The 15,902-nt window shown below is 35.5% G+C and overlaps 1 protein-coding gene across 12 annotated transcripts in view; it reads left to right on the top strand.

The window, feature by feature from the left end:
• Positions 1–15,902, top strand: part of LOC106870663 (uncharacterized) — a 1,027,926-nt gene that overhangs the window by 431,301 nt on the left and 580,723 nt on the right. The gene's annotated exons all lie outside the window — the stretch shown is intronic.

Genomic DNA, 15,902 nt, shown 5'->3' with positions numbered 1-15,902 from the left:
ATTTTGACTCTTTTTCTTTCCCAACAAAACTGGTATACAAAATTCGTACCCACAGACTTTACGAAATTCATAACAATCAAACTAAGTTAAGTGATTTTCTCGTATGAGTACAAACTGAGTCACCCTGCCGCAGTTGTTCTACGGAATATCAAGTGAGCCCTTGGTAGTAGTCTTGTTGACATCGAACTGGGGATAGAGATGGTTCCAAGATAGCCTTGAAAATAAATCAAGGAGTAGCCAAAAATTAGTTATTTGGCATGATGGATTAAATGCTTTGGTTGAACAAATCCGAGAACAAAGGTTCGAAAACTTTCATCAAATCTCCAAACATCTCATACAACTGTAAAAAAATCGGAAATGTCAAGAAAATAGATAGGCTTGTTCCACATCAACTGAACGAGATTTTAAAAAATACAAACTCCTCGAAGTGTGCTCCTTATAGCTTACTCGACTGGAAAAAGACCAATTTTGCATCATATCATTACTTGTGATGAGAAATAGATACTCTTTGACAACAGCATGAGAACAGGACAGTGATTAGATGTAGGAGAGTTATCTAAACACTACCCAAACTCACCATTACACCCTAAAACGTTAGTGGTCACTGTATGGTCGTCTGCGAAGTGAGTTATTCATTATTTATTTTTGCCACACAGAAATCGCTAACAGCAACATCGCATTGCCAGGAAATTGATTCTATGCATGAGAATTTGAAAAAGAAGCAACCCATACTAGTGAATAGAGATGGCCCAATTTTGCTCCACGACAATGCACGTCCAAGCCGCAGTCCAAAAGCTGCAAAGCCTGAATTACGAGATTTTGCAACATCGTCCCTATTCCCCTTATATTTCTCCTACCGATCCTCACTTATTTACACATTGCGAGCTCTTCATAAGCAATATAGTATTCTGAAATAGAGAAGACGTATTTGAAGCCTTTGGACAGTTTATCACAACAAAAGTTGATTTTTTTTTATTTAGAGATGGAATATATGACATAGAGAATCGTTAGGTAAATGTCATAAATGAACATGGATCATACTTTGATTAAATAAATCAGTTCTCTAACACGTCTGAAATATTTTATTATTACCTTTCAAATACGACATTTCATGTGAAACAACCTATGTATAATTACATATGTATGGTAATTGTGCGTGTGTGTATGTGTGTGTCTATGTGTGTGTATATATATATATATGTATTTATATATGTACATTTATGCGTATGCATGCATGTATATATGTATGTATGTATGTATGTATGTATGTGCTCTCTCTCACTTTGAAATTTGGAATAAATTTTGAGCGGCCACCTACTTAGTTGTAAAGATGTGAAGGAAAGCACCTTGTTTTGTTCCTTATCCTTTAAATATTAAGGTGGTCAGGCAGATTTTTCTAATCCCAGGTATTATGAACATTTGTAGTGTATGAATTGATGATTTGCCTTCTGAACATAATTGCAACAATACTTTGCTCCAGACGGGTTGTTATGTATCCTATTTTTCCAACAATATTAGGTATGAACCTGAAAGTGTACTGGATTTGCAAACTTCTCATCAATGGTCCATTGATGTCCTCTTCCTCGTGTATATTTTCAACCAAATACGTGCTGAAAGGGCTACTGATTTCACAACATATCTGTTCCCTTTGGTCCCAAACAATATCTGGTCGGTCATACTTTAACTTGTTTGTTTTAATTTTTTAATTTCCACCAATATGCTTTTGACCCATCAGTCATAATGTTGTGAACATTGTCTGTAGGTGTTTTCGTTTTCATTATCTTGTTCCAGGCTATTCTGCCATCGCATCGTGGCTCTCGGGAAAATAATATCTTGAAGACATTCCCTCGCAGTTCGGAATAATATGGTTGATGCTTACAGTCTTGGTTTTGCACACACTACATTTGTTGTCTGTCAAAGCTTTTTCCTGTTCTTGAATTGCATAAAAGTAGCATTCGAAGTAGGATGTCATAAAGTTGCCAGTATTCTATGCCAAGCTTCCGAAATGATCAATTATTTCTATAGTTTCTGGTTTTCGTGCTAAGTACCTATGTACTATTTTATCAGTGAAGTGGTTCATTCTATTATTGTCCTCTTCTGATCAATAGACTTTTCCCAATGTCCCTTGGGGCGGATCTACATCAGCTCTTAGTTAATACATCTCCTCAAGTTCTTTAGCTATGCTAATTACGCTGATGATTTCATGTCACATATCTAAGCGTGCTTGTTTCGCAAATATCTGGATCTGACGGAGTATACTGAGAATGAAACGATTAGATCGTGAAAAGCACTTTGTCATATGGGCATAAAAGAGTACAAGATAATTTGTTATGCTCAATTTCCATTTATTTAGGTTTAGTATTGTCTACCAAGTTGTGTCACGCTTCTTTTCTCTTGCTATTTTGCAGTTTCAGCGTATTTGGGAAAAATCAGTTTCTGATTAGATTTTATAAAACGTTTATTTTCTTCGTGTTCTTTTGACATTTTCTGGTTTTCATAATTACGTTCCTCTTTAAGCATATCACTTTGAGATATTAAGTTATTATTTAAAGGCTACTTGTCCTTTTGTGTGTGAGTGATTTGATTGTTTATTAGTTTCTTTTCAACATCGGACTTATATCTCTATTGTATTGTTTCTGTTTGAACTTTGGACTTTTGGGTTATTTAAATTGTTGATTTTGAACTCTGGGTCTCTTGTGTCATTCAGATGCAAATCAACTTTGCATTTAATTCTCTTCTCCTACCTCTGCACCATGCCAATTTACTGCGTGTACTATTTTTATTCTTTCATATATTTTTCTTAACACCATTAATATTCATAGCTTTTTATTTGTATTTCCCCTCCCACGAACTTGGTGAATGATTTGGAACACATATATGTGCTTATCTATTCTCTTAAATTATGTTTAAATAGTAGCCCGTAGTAGAACTTATATATTATATTATTACTGTAATGATGTATTAGTTTTGGCTGTGTTCATATATACACACATACACACACACACACACACACACACACATATATATATATATATATATATATATATATATATATATATATATATATATATATATATATATATACGCATGTATGGATTTGTTTCTATCTATCTATATTTATATCTGTCTGTATATATATATATATATATATATATATAAACAAAGCAAAAAATGGAACAGGCGACAACAGAACATCCGGACAGCTAGACGATACAAAAAGGACAAGAAAAACAAGGATGGGTCACTTGGACCTGTCTATCGTGAGTCGAGTTCCAGATCGTCGTTGCATTTTCGGCCGATATATATTTCTCTGTTCATCCATCTTTACGTACATATGTCTACACACACACTCACACACACTTATACACACACACGCACATATATATATACATATATACGGGTATAAGTGTGTGAGTGTGTGTAGACATAGGTACGTAAAGATAGATGAAAAGAGAAATTGATTGATCGATTGATTGATTGATTGATTGACTGGAAGATAGAAATCCATATATGCGTATATATATATAAATACACACAGACAAAATTAATACATCAATAGAGTAATAATATAATCTATAACTTCTACCACATGCTATTATTTAAATATACTTTAAGAGAATAGATAAGTACATATATGTTCCGAATCTTTCACCAAGTTCGTGGGAGGGAAAATACAAATAAAAAACCACTATGAATATTAATGACGTTAAGAAAAATATATATGTGTGTGTGTGAGTGATTGTATTTCTGTGTGCGCGTGTGTGTATGCGTGTGTGTGTGAGTGTGTGTAGACATATAGACATATGTAAATAAAGATAGATGAACAGAGAGAAATATATATATATATATATATATATATATATATAGATAGATAGATAGATAGATAGATAGATAGATAGATAGATAGATAGAGAGATAGATAGATAGAAATCCATATATGCGTATGAAAAATTTATTTTTATGGATATACAATAATGACTGTACTCCGTAATTATGGCGTATTCATGTTGCTTTATTAGGACTTCTATTTAATAGAAGCGTTGTACTCTTGTATTCACTCTAATTCAGTTACCTTTCGTATGATTCAATCATAACGAATTGTAGATTTGCTATTTATGCTAAGTCTCTTGATGGGTCCAGCATGTTTATCTGCTTCATATCGTTATTATATAACACGCCCCCGAATATTTTCTCTTTAATCCGATTGGCTGTTTCTCTCCAACGCAAGATTTTGTGAGTATTTCAGATAATTATTCTTAGGACCTTACACAGCAGCATTGATTTCAACGTTAATATAATGGCTTGGGGCATTTATCAGGCAATTTCCTCTACTGTTGTATCTGTCAAATACATAAGATTTTGTGGTATTGAATATGATAGCTCCGTGTTGGGTCCCCGACCTGTTTTTTTAAAGTTAGCTTCATTGACGATTTTCTGAAATCGATTTGCTACTTATCTATTGTATATAGGATCAATGACTATCACATTATTAAATCACTTACACACTTCCGACGTTAGTGAAATTAAAATTGTAATATTTTTTTCTCATATTCCATTACAAAATATTTTAGGATACGAAGTATACCTTATCTATATCATGTTTTAGAATATTTATCCAACGTCTCCATGATATCCTTACGCCACGCTATTCATATGAGTGTAAACAGATAACTGTATGTGCAGTAAAACCTAATGCATACGCCTCGGCAGTTAATGAGGTTAGAAGAGTTGTAATACAGTCTAAAGTAATCTTATGTGTTCTGCCATTAGGATGAACAGTTTTTTGTCGTTTCCTTCTGGTGAAACAGACTACTTTTCATTTCATTTCGTTTGTGTTTCAGTTTTGTATTATATCTTTACTGGGTTTAATTGTAATGTGCTTATATTATGCAGTCTGAATTTTCCGCTGATGGTCATGTTCTCTATTTATAATTGTTACCCAGTGTGGGGAATTCTCTGTTCATATGTCCATGTGGTTACTTCAATTAAGACTTCTAATAATTTGGATAGATTTTTCTAGCTGTTGTCGCTTGAACATATAGATTTCATGTTGCTTATTATCATCAGTCGGACGATGTTTTCAACTTATCGACAAAGCAGGGATTTAATAACATTGTATATATTTAATATGTCATATTTCCTCTTCACCCTACACCATGCAAAAACTTTGATGTCTCAAGTAATGTCCACACCTATAGGACACTCCTTTAACAATATATGTAATAAAGGGTGTCGCTGGCTACTGTAGCTTTAAGGTTTGTGGGGACAGAAGCTGTGTGCCTCCTATACTGCATCTGAACAAGTAGTCCTTTGTGTTTGTCAGATCTAGGTATAGACTCAGTTCATTAGCATCGATATTAATAAACGGCAGTTCACTTTAAAATATGAGTTCATCATATGTTTAAACGGCAAAATCAGCATCTATGGACTGCTAGTTGAAGACATACTATCTCCTTACCACCTAAAAGCCAACCGACGGCAATTATGTCAACTGTTGTACACATCAATTTGCAGATAAAGATGTCTGTGCTGTTTACATGTATCTATTGGTTACAATTATGTGTATGTGTAAAACACGGAAGAAGAGGTGAAGAAGATAATGGAACTAGAGTCATCCTCGTAATAAAAATATTTATCATAATATCCCTATCCAAATTTGATTTCAGATATACGAGGGGTGAGTGAAAAATCTTGAGCTTCAAAAAAAAAAAAGACATGGTAGAAGATTTCTGATGACGGTACAAGAATTCAAGGCCTTTGAGCCTTGACGGCTCAAAACTTATCAAACACACCTCCTGCATTATGATTCCCGATCCATGGTAGTAAATAATACATATTATATGCAGGCATACACATACTGATATTCAAACAGACATATACGTATGTGTTCACATATATATGAGTGTATGTGTGTACACACACTCACATACACATGCGTGTGTATGTGTGTGTGTAAAATTTATGAGTTAATATTTTTAAGGTTATTTATGTACGTGGACACTATTTTCAATAGGAAACATCTAACAAGAATCGAAATAAAACTTCTAAGGAATCCACCAGGAAAGAAATTAAGAAGCCATGGCATAAATATCATGTCGAATGATATGCACAACGCAAGAGTGTCAAATTTGATATTTTCCTTAAGATCTTGAAAAACTCACGGGTTGCCAAAACGAATTTTTATATTTTTCTACATCTTTGATATACAGGTTTTCCGTAACCCAACACGATCCTACCAATATTTTCCAAATCCCCAAACAGACGAAATAAAATGAAAATATACACTCTTACTTACAAAGCGAGCGAAAATTTTTCATTAGTTAGACATAGATAAATTATTCAAAGTTACCGACAAAGTAAACGGACATACGAATATTACAGACATTTCATAATGTATTTCTAAATATATTACGGCTGGATACAAAGAAAAACATCACGGGAGAAAGATTGGAAGAATCAACATCAATGACACTATAACGCATCACATTTCAAACAGCAATAACACTCCGATTCGAAATAAAATGATTAAATATCTGTGCCATTCACACATATGTACATATAGCTCTCTCTCTCTCTCTCTCTCTCTCTCTCTCTCTCTCTCTCTCTCTCTCTCTCGCTCTCTCTCCATATATATATATATATATATATATATATATATATATATATATATTGTCGAAATTTATAGAAAAACAAAAGACGAATACAGGTGTATGAACAACAAGGAAGTGTATTAGTTTGACGCTCTGTAAAAATGAAAAGGTGTTATACATTTCGAGCCTACGCTCTTCATCGGAAAGGAATAAGAAAAAGTAAATAGCGAGAGAATGTAAAAAACTTGTAGATTTCACCGGTCCAACATGGCGAATATATACGATATAGATAGATAGATAGATAGATAGATAGATAGATAGATAGATAGATAGATAGATAGATAGATCGGAGTAAGCACATAAATGTGCAACGAGGTGCCAAAAAGAGTACTCAAATACCAGAGGTAGAGTAATATGTTTTATTTAAAAGCAGCAGAAATATAACTAAAAACTGTTACTCGGAGTTTCACGTTCCCGTTCATCGGACAGTCTAAAGTTATATTTCTGCTGCTTTTAAATAAAGTATATGTATATATAATTGTTTAATGTGTGAAAGGCGAGCGTGGTGAAAATACACTAGATACATACATACACACACATACACGCACACACACATATATATATATATATATATATATATATATATATATATATATATATATATATATATATATATATATATATATATATATATATATATATATATATATATATACATATATATATATACATATATATATATATATACATATATATATATATATATATATATATATATATATGTATATACATATACTACATGTATCTATATATGTGTGTGTATGTATGTATGTATGTATGTATGTATGTACATGATTTTATCGCTGCGTATTTTCACTAATCTCAAATGGTACACGTGAAACAATTAACAAATGATATACATCTGGCTCATAATTACAAAATAATTGAGGAAGGATATATTTATGGAATGTTAGACTATGTTGCCGATCTAGTTATAGAAGTGTTGCACTAAATTACTGGTTTAAAAAGATCAGTCTGAAACGTACGTTTCCTTCAAGAGTGTAGAGTGTTTGGTAAACTGATAGGTTGTGATAAGGTGCTGGGAGAGGAGCCTTTCTTATCACCAACAAATATCGTCATCCTCTTAATCAGCATCTTGTTCTTGCTTTTGCTATTCTTATGCATATACATTTAATGTATGTTCAGTATTTTGAGCTTGTCCAGTTTTGTATATTATCCAAGAACCTAAATCTTTCTCTTTTCCTCTCTTTCCCTTCATCTTTATCTTCAGTTAACTAAGCCTGTACACTATCCTATTTTCTACTTATGGTCTATTTATTGTAGATATTTTCTATTTGATTTTGTTAGAATATTTTTTAAGTATTTTGCCTCTTTTAATACTTCATCGTTTCTTCTGTTGTAATTTTTTTATCGTTGTTATTCTCAAAACAGATATGCCCACATCATGAAGGCATGTAATCATTTTATGATATAAATTTTTCATCTCCACATATAGTGGACTATAGATAGTGTTTTTATTATTTTTCTGGGTTCGGTAGTGGTTGTTCTTGTGATACATTTTAAGTACTGCATGTTTGGGTTTTGTGTTTAAACCATGTGTTCAACATTGTTCAGTATCCCCATATCTCACAGCTATGTTCCTTATATATTAATGTCCATTTTTCAGTTCCACATAAGTATGGTTCTCATAACGTTTTTTGCTTCCGATATTAAGGTTTCTTGATGTAATGTCTTATGTCAGTCTTCAATAAATACCAATTCGTATGTCTACAGAAAGATACAAGATCTCAAATTTGATTCAATATTTTATCAAAATAGAACAAAATATCTAGCCTCTTCAATTTTTTTTCCGTTTCGCACAAACAACTTCTACGCCATCAACACACCATCACTTAAAGCATCTGGTTCCTTAGCACCTACTTCAAAGTAACACATGAATTAATTGTGACCATTTAATTTATGTATTAATTTTCGATCTATCACAGCCGTTCAAAATTTATATAAAGTGTCAAATATTTTATCATTTGAAATTACTAAGATATTTTCAATACTGCCTAACGTGTCTACATCCAAGAATCCGAGTAGCGCTAACGTAAGTCGCAGCGGTGTTTAAATTGTGTAGAAACACTCTATTATGTACTATTTTGACTGTCTCACATGTACATGTATATATATATATATATATATATATATATATATATATATATATATATATATATATATATATATATATATGTACACTCACATACACACATAAACGATGGATAGGTATAGGCAGTGTTTAGAGTGGTTATATAATTCTTCGGTAACATTTCAAAGATTTTATGAAAGTTTTATTGACGAAAATGCGTGATGTATAAGGGAGATTTGGTTCATATTTGTAACACGTATCACGAGTATTTAGTGACTCTGTTGTTGACTAAATCAGACAGAGTATGTTTTGAATGAGAAATTGGAAACATTTGCTGTATATTCTATGTGCTCATCAAAATTATATGCGATCCGAGCTCTGAACAAGGGGATTGAAGAAGGAATGCCATACAGAAAATAAAACATCTGCTTAGCTAAAACTAAATATTGTGTGTGCTATGTTGTATAGCTAACAGGATTTATACAAAATATGACAGGTACATATTTAAGCTACCCATAAATATGGCACACAATATCCGATTCTGGCAAGGTACGAACACTTCAACGTAAGTCGAAGATATGAGTAGATATTGTATGGCTTTTAGACCAGCGAATTATTGTCAGAAACTCTACCATTCTCCTTAATAGACATTAATAATGTCCCAGTTCAAGGCTATAAATTCAAATCAGAGAGATTGTTTGACAGAAGTAAAGTAGTTGAAAATAAATAAATGTTCGCTTGATTTTGGGAAATCGATAACTTTTACCTGAAGATCTAATTTATAGAGCAGCATTTATCTGTGCGTGTGCTATCGTTATGAAGCAAAATTGGAATTGTTCATACAGTAAAAAGATATATGCATACATATGCAAATACATCTCTTCACTCGTTCATTATATACATATACAATATATAAGCATACGTAAATATGCGTATATATATAAATATTTATACGCGCACGCACACACACACACACGCGCACACACAAACATATATGTGCGTGTGTGTGCGTACCTATATGTATATATATATACACACACACATATATATATGTACATGTATATATATATATATATATATATATATATATATATATATATATATATATATATATATATATATATATATATATATATATATATATATATATATATATAAAATGATGAAGAAAAGAAGAAATATATGATGGGGCAGAAATTCATATAGAAAATCCGGAGAAAAGCGGACAGGCTTCTTTGTGAAACATAAGAATTATTGTTCATAAAATACATAATTCTTTTATTTGGTGGGTTTTCCTGCTTTCTTTCATAAGATAGCTTTGATGCTCATGATACAGCGAGCGGTTCAGTGATAGAAGAGGCATCGCTATGATCGGACACCATTGATAACATAAGTAATGTTAGTACAACTGGTGGTCGTATCTGTCGGGTTTGTGGTTGCGGTAATCGTAGTGTTGAATATTGAAGGTATGTTGCTATTGGGACTTGTGGTGGTGATGGTGACTGCTGGTAAATAATATAACTCACTTGTTTGCATCGGTTTTAATATTGTACACAGTAAGATGGAAATGAATGTATTACCAAACAGCTCAGTACTTTAATGGGCAAGTTAGGTTGAATAAATGTATACGCGAATATATATATATATATATATATATATATATATATATATATATATATATATATATATATATATATATATATATATATATATATAAGTGTGTGTGTGTGTATGTGTGTGTTTGTCTTTTTGCTTGTGTGTGTTTCAAAATCTTCAAGGATTTAATGCTTCAATACGAATGAAACATACCTCTAATAACACACCTGTAATCTACTGATTCTACACCTCACGAAAGTCTAAAGTATCATGAATTGCTAGAAATATAAATTCAAAAGATACATATGAAATGTAATTCAATAAATTAAATGCAGGTAGGTGTGCATTAGATTAACATATCTATACACGTGTGCAAAATAAGAATTTTGCATTATGCTGGTAGCCCTACGGGGGTGCAGTGTGCTCGAGTTTCTGACTCAAAAACATTTTCAAATCATTCTAGAATAATACTTGTTGTAGACAAGCGATTTTAATTTGTACCAAATGTTATGAGTAAGATTTAACATCTTTCAAGAAATCTTGGACATGTACTTTTTTCCTATTACCAAGGACTTACATATGTGTGTACCTGTTGCGTTTAAGCTTCCTATGCATCTTAAGATGGCAACTTTGTCCGCGACACCCTGAAAGCTTTATTTGTCTTCTGTTCACAATGGTTCCTTAAGTGTACATCACCAATACAATGCAATTTCGTCAACATTATATACTGCTCTTTACTTAGGACTTCATCAACTATAAGTTTTGCAAATAAAATTCAACATATTTTGAATTAATTTACATCTACAGTGTGACTTTCAGACTGCTTATCTCCACCTATTTTAATTTATGAAAAATTTTATGATGCTTCTTGATATTGTGAATACTTCTTTCTCTTCAACTACACACATGTTCCAACTTAACGTCATTGTGAAACTACTTGCATGTTCTATTATTGTGCTACCAGACAAAGCCACGCCATTACTAAGATATTATCTATAACTTTCTATCATTACTCGAGCGTTAATCCCTTCTCTCATAATTGTTTTTTTTTTTTAATGAATATAAATATTGATATATTTGACTTTGGATATTTATAATATTCTAACATTTTTTTTTGTATCTTTTGTAGGTAAGTGTAATTCAAGAAATTTATATTTATGTCCAGATTGGTAAGTGTTAATATTAATAAGCATATATTATTTGGGTTGTACAGATGTTGCTCGCATTGCTTAACCTTATATCGAATTTAATTAGGCGAATCTATAGGAAAAGACATTCCAGCAATGGTTAATGACCAGACTATTTTGTTTTCAGGAACAATACATTCTTGACTATATCAATCAGTGCATCTTTTTTACTTAGCGTGCAGGTGATTAGGTTGCTATTTCATCTTCGGGGAGCGATCATAGAGCTGCTGCATCATTGAATTGCTAGATCTGCATTTGATAATAACTCTAGCTATAATATAATTAGTAAAGTTTTCGTTATGCCAGGTTATCATACAAAAACTAATGACAGTTAATCACTGGCAGCGTTGATTTTCCTTATTTTTTCATGAATTAACTATTTGTATCATTCTAAGAACCAAGCAACACCGATAACGTTATTCTAATTGTAATGAACTGAGTCAAAGATTTGAAATTCGTTGCTAAATTTCAGATTATAACATGGATTTTGGTTATCATTTTTAGAGCTGATACTGCTGTATGTTCTTGCATTGTACCTATTATACGTTCAATATAACGTTAACAGAAAATTCTAAGGGCTCATTGATAAATAGCAATTGGTACTGCCATTCCAGCACGAAGTAAATTATAAGATGCGTTTGTGTTATTGTATTTTTGTATAACATTACACACGAAGGTGTAACCATAGCAAATTCCGAGTAGGCAGAGATATTAGATGTGAAAAAAGCTATTTAAAACACACATTGGACATCTGACTACCTGATATACGAAGAGACTGGAACACTGTTACCAGAGCGCTACCAATCACAGTTTAAATTGTTGCTATATGAATAAGGTCAATACATAAATGTTTTGGAATGGGACAGTTACCTTAGTATTTTATGATAATTTTAAGATCGAATAGCCATCAAATTCTTATTATATTTTTATAATAAATGAGTGAACAGGGTGGATGTGCTAATTATCTTTTCAAGTTCTGATACACTGGTGAAATTAATACATTGGGTGATCACTTCAATTATTAATGGATCGATATCTACATGGAAGATAAAGAGGTTCAGAAAATACCATAGGGTTGCAGTCTGGAGAGTTAAATTTGGGTGAATATGTCTCGTTCAGTGTCTAAGTGGAAAAAAAATACTCTCATAATTCAATCAAAGATGTATTAGCGATAGAAGAGAAAGAGAGGGGAAGAACTTTTGTAAGATACCCAAATAAGTTGGTGAGTAAATCATTATGACTCTGTAAGCTACAGCTCCTTTTGAGGAAGCATTAAGTATTTGTATATTAAGTTTAAGATATTTAATTATTTGTTGTTTATAATTAGAGAGGATGAAGAACAAAAGTGTTTCTTTGATACGAGTAATGAATGTGTCTTTGTTTTATTGAAAGAGAATAAATTTTCATACTCCTCGACAGTTGTTTACAAGATATTAAATCAAGCATTCTGTTAGTCAGAAATACTTGGCGTGAGATGAGCTCGTTGCATGTCGATGATACATTGGTATGGGAAGAATACCAAATATGATGATCAGCTTGAATTGGATACGAGTATGTGTTAGTAGAAGTAACAGCAAGAAAGTTGTTAATTTATAGGAGGAGTGGTGTTAGGAGACTTTGCTAAATATTGGGACACATTCAAATTGACAAACTGCAGTTTAAAGAAAGAACCGGCGGTACATTTTGAAATGAAGGGGTCCAACAGAAATTTTCTTATCACGACATGATAGATAGATAGATAGATAGATAGATAGATAGATAGATAGATAGATAGATAGATAGGTTTCTTTATTAGCCACACAGGGCTCAACACAGAGTGAACAAAATACAAATGTAGAGTTTTTCTTTTCGAGGGGGTCGAAAACAAAGTGGGGACAACGATGAAAAGTGGGGACAACGATGAAAAGTGGGGACAACGATGAAAAACAAAAAAAAAAACAAAAAACATCGCAAAACGTTTGGGGTATTTACAAAAAATACGAAATAATACAAAAAATTCCCAATAAATGGGAAGGTTATCCGTGGAAAGAAAAACCTACGAAAAGACCACGGTAACCTCGGTCTTTAGTGTCACAGTTTGTTAAATAAAATTCCTTTTATTTAAGCAAGAAACGTAAGTAACTCTCTGTTTACAAATTTTAAAACGTTTTATAGAATCATGGTCAAGGTGGCTTCGTCATTTATACGTGCCATTCTTGCTACATGTATCCATCTTTTTTCGAAACATTTGCTAGACAACACTTGCCTCTCTACTCTCACCTTCCTTTTCAAGTGATACTTGAAAAAGTTGATGAGAGATTGACCAGAGAGGAAAGTATTTGTCTCTAATCCTTTCAGACGCGTCCACCAGATGCATTCTTTGGCCATAGCCACAAGTACGATAAATACAGCTCTTCCTTCCCGTTTAAAGGAAGGAGGCGTGACGATATTGACGATAGACTCGGTTGATAAACCGACTCGTCCCACACGCGACAGCAGTCGTTCGACATAAGCCCACAGCTCCGAAATGGTTGGACACTGCACGAGTGCGTGCAGAACGGTTTCATCGCTCTGACCGCATCTCGGGCAGGTCGGCCCCGCATTTCGCGAGCCGTGTCTATAGAGCTTATCCCGAACGGGTAGCGCCTCTCGGTAACACTGCCAGGCCAGGGATCTCTGGAAGTTGTCCATAGGTCCCGGCCCGAAAGTCGTCCTGAACAGGCGGGTCAGGTATTCCTCGTCGACGCCCAGGTTCGCCCCGAGATCGTCGTCGTACCTGCCCTCCACTAATCCCCTATAGAATGACTTCGTTGTGATGCAGCCGCTCAAGGTCTACCCGGGTCGGCAAAGTTGTTGCAGAGCAACGCGACACTCACGGTGCCATTCGCCATTCCTCGGCCTCTTTTTGATCCACGACTGCAGCTCGGTCATGGAGACGAGCTGCGGGAAAGCGCGTCGCACAATCGGCGACCACACCTGCTCACCGTCATCTACGTAGAGACGGAGATGTCGCAGTCTCAGCGCATGTCTGCGCATCATCAACCACGGCATGCCCAGCCCTCCTTTCAGCGGGTGTTGGCAACAAACGGATCGCCTCACCATCGGAACGCTTCCTTTCCACAAAAAGCGGAAGAAGATGCGCTCCATTTCGGTGATGGCGCGATCGGGACAAGGCACGACGGTCAGGCGGTATTCGATGACGGACGCGATGTACGCGTTCGCCACCTCCGCCCGACCTTTTAGGGACAGCTTCCTCTCGGACCATTGCCGGCAGAGAGTGGCCACCCTACTAGTTATCTCGTCCCAGTTCTTCTCCGTTTGCAGGTCCGGACCGAACCAGACTCCGAGCAACTTGACCGGACCGTCCGTCCAGCATCCCACTACTGAGGCGCTGCCGGACGGTATGGGCTTGCTTCTCCAGGTGCCGAGCAGCAAACCCACTGACTTATCCCGGTTGATTTTCGCTCCCGTCACCGCTTCGTAGTCTTTCAGCGTCTCGCCGACAAGCTCGATGTGCTCGTGGCTAGACGCTATGACGGTGACGTCGTCCGCGTATGCCGACACGCTCGTCCCGCACCCCAGTTCTCGCGGGATGCCCCTCAGCGTCGCCAGCTTCCGCAGTAGTGGCTCGAGAGTCAATACGTACAGGAGCGGCGACAGGGGGCATCCCTGACGAACCGAACGTGCAATGTCGAAGGGTCCCGATAGACGTCCATTGACGCGAACAACCGAACGGATGCCTGTGTACAAGGCAGCCATCCAGCCGCGGAAAACGGGACCGAAGCCGGCCGCTTCGAGGACGGCCTCCAAGTATCGATGGTCTACCCTATCGAAAGCTTTGGATTGATCCAAATTGATCAGGGCCCCACCCATGCCAGGTTCCTTAACTACCCTCTCTATGATGTAGCGCATCAGATGGAGGTTGTCATGGATGCTCCGGCCCGGCACGGCGCATGTCTGCTCCGTGCCGACCAGTTTCTCGATGACAAGCGCCAACCGCTTGGCTAACACCTTGGCCAAAATTTTCATGTCTGCATTGAGCAGAGTGATGGGCCTAAAGTTATCTATGGCGTCCCCCTTGTTTGGATCTTTCTTCAGCAGCGTTACCGCTCCTCGGCTCACAAAACCGGGAATGCTCCCGTTCTGCTGCCAGTTGCAGTACACGGCCGCCAAGTCTTCTCCAAACAAGTCTGGCATACAGTTGTAAAGCTCGTAGGGCAGACCATCCAAACCCGGAGATTTGTCCGTCGAGCAACCCGCCATCGCGTCCCTCACCTCCTCTGCCGTGATGACCCCTTCGCAGCACTCCGCCTCTCTTGCCGAGAGTCGTGGCAAGCTGTGCAGGTAGGCACTAAAGTCCACCCTGCCTTCTCGCTCGCCACTCCTCCCGAACAGTCG

The sequence above is a fragment of the Octopus bimaculoides genome, chromosome 1, assembly GCF_046866305.1.
Source record: "Octopus bimaculoides isolate indiv1 chromosome 1, ASM4686630v1, whole genome shotgun sequence".
Classification (NCBI taxonomy): Eukaryota; Metazoa; Mollusca; class Cephalopoda; order Octopoda; family Octopodidae; genus Octopus; species Octopus bimaculoides.
This window is presented reverse-complemented; position numbering and strand designations above follow the sequence as displayed.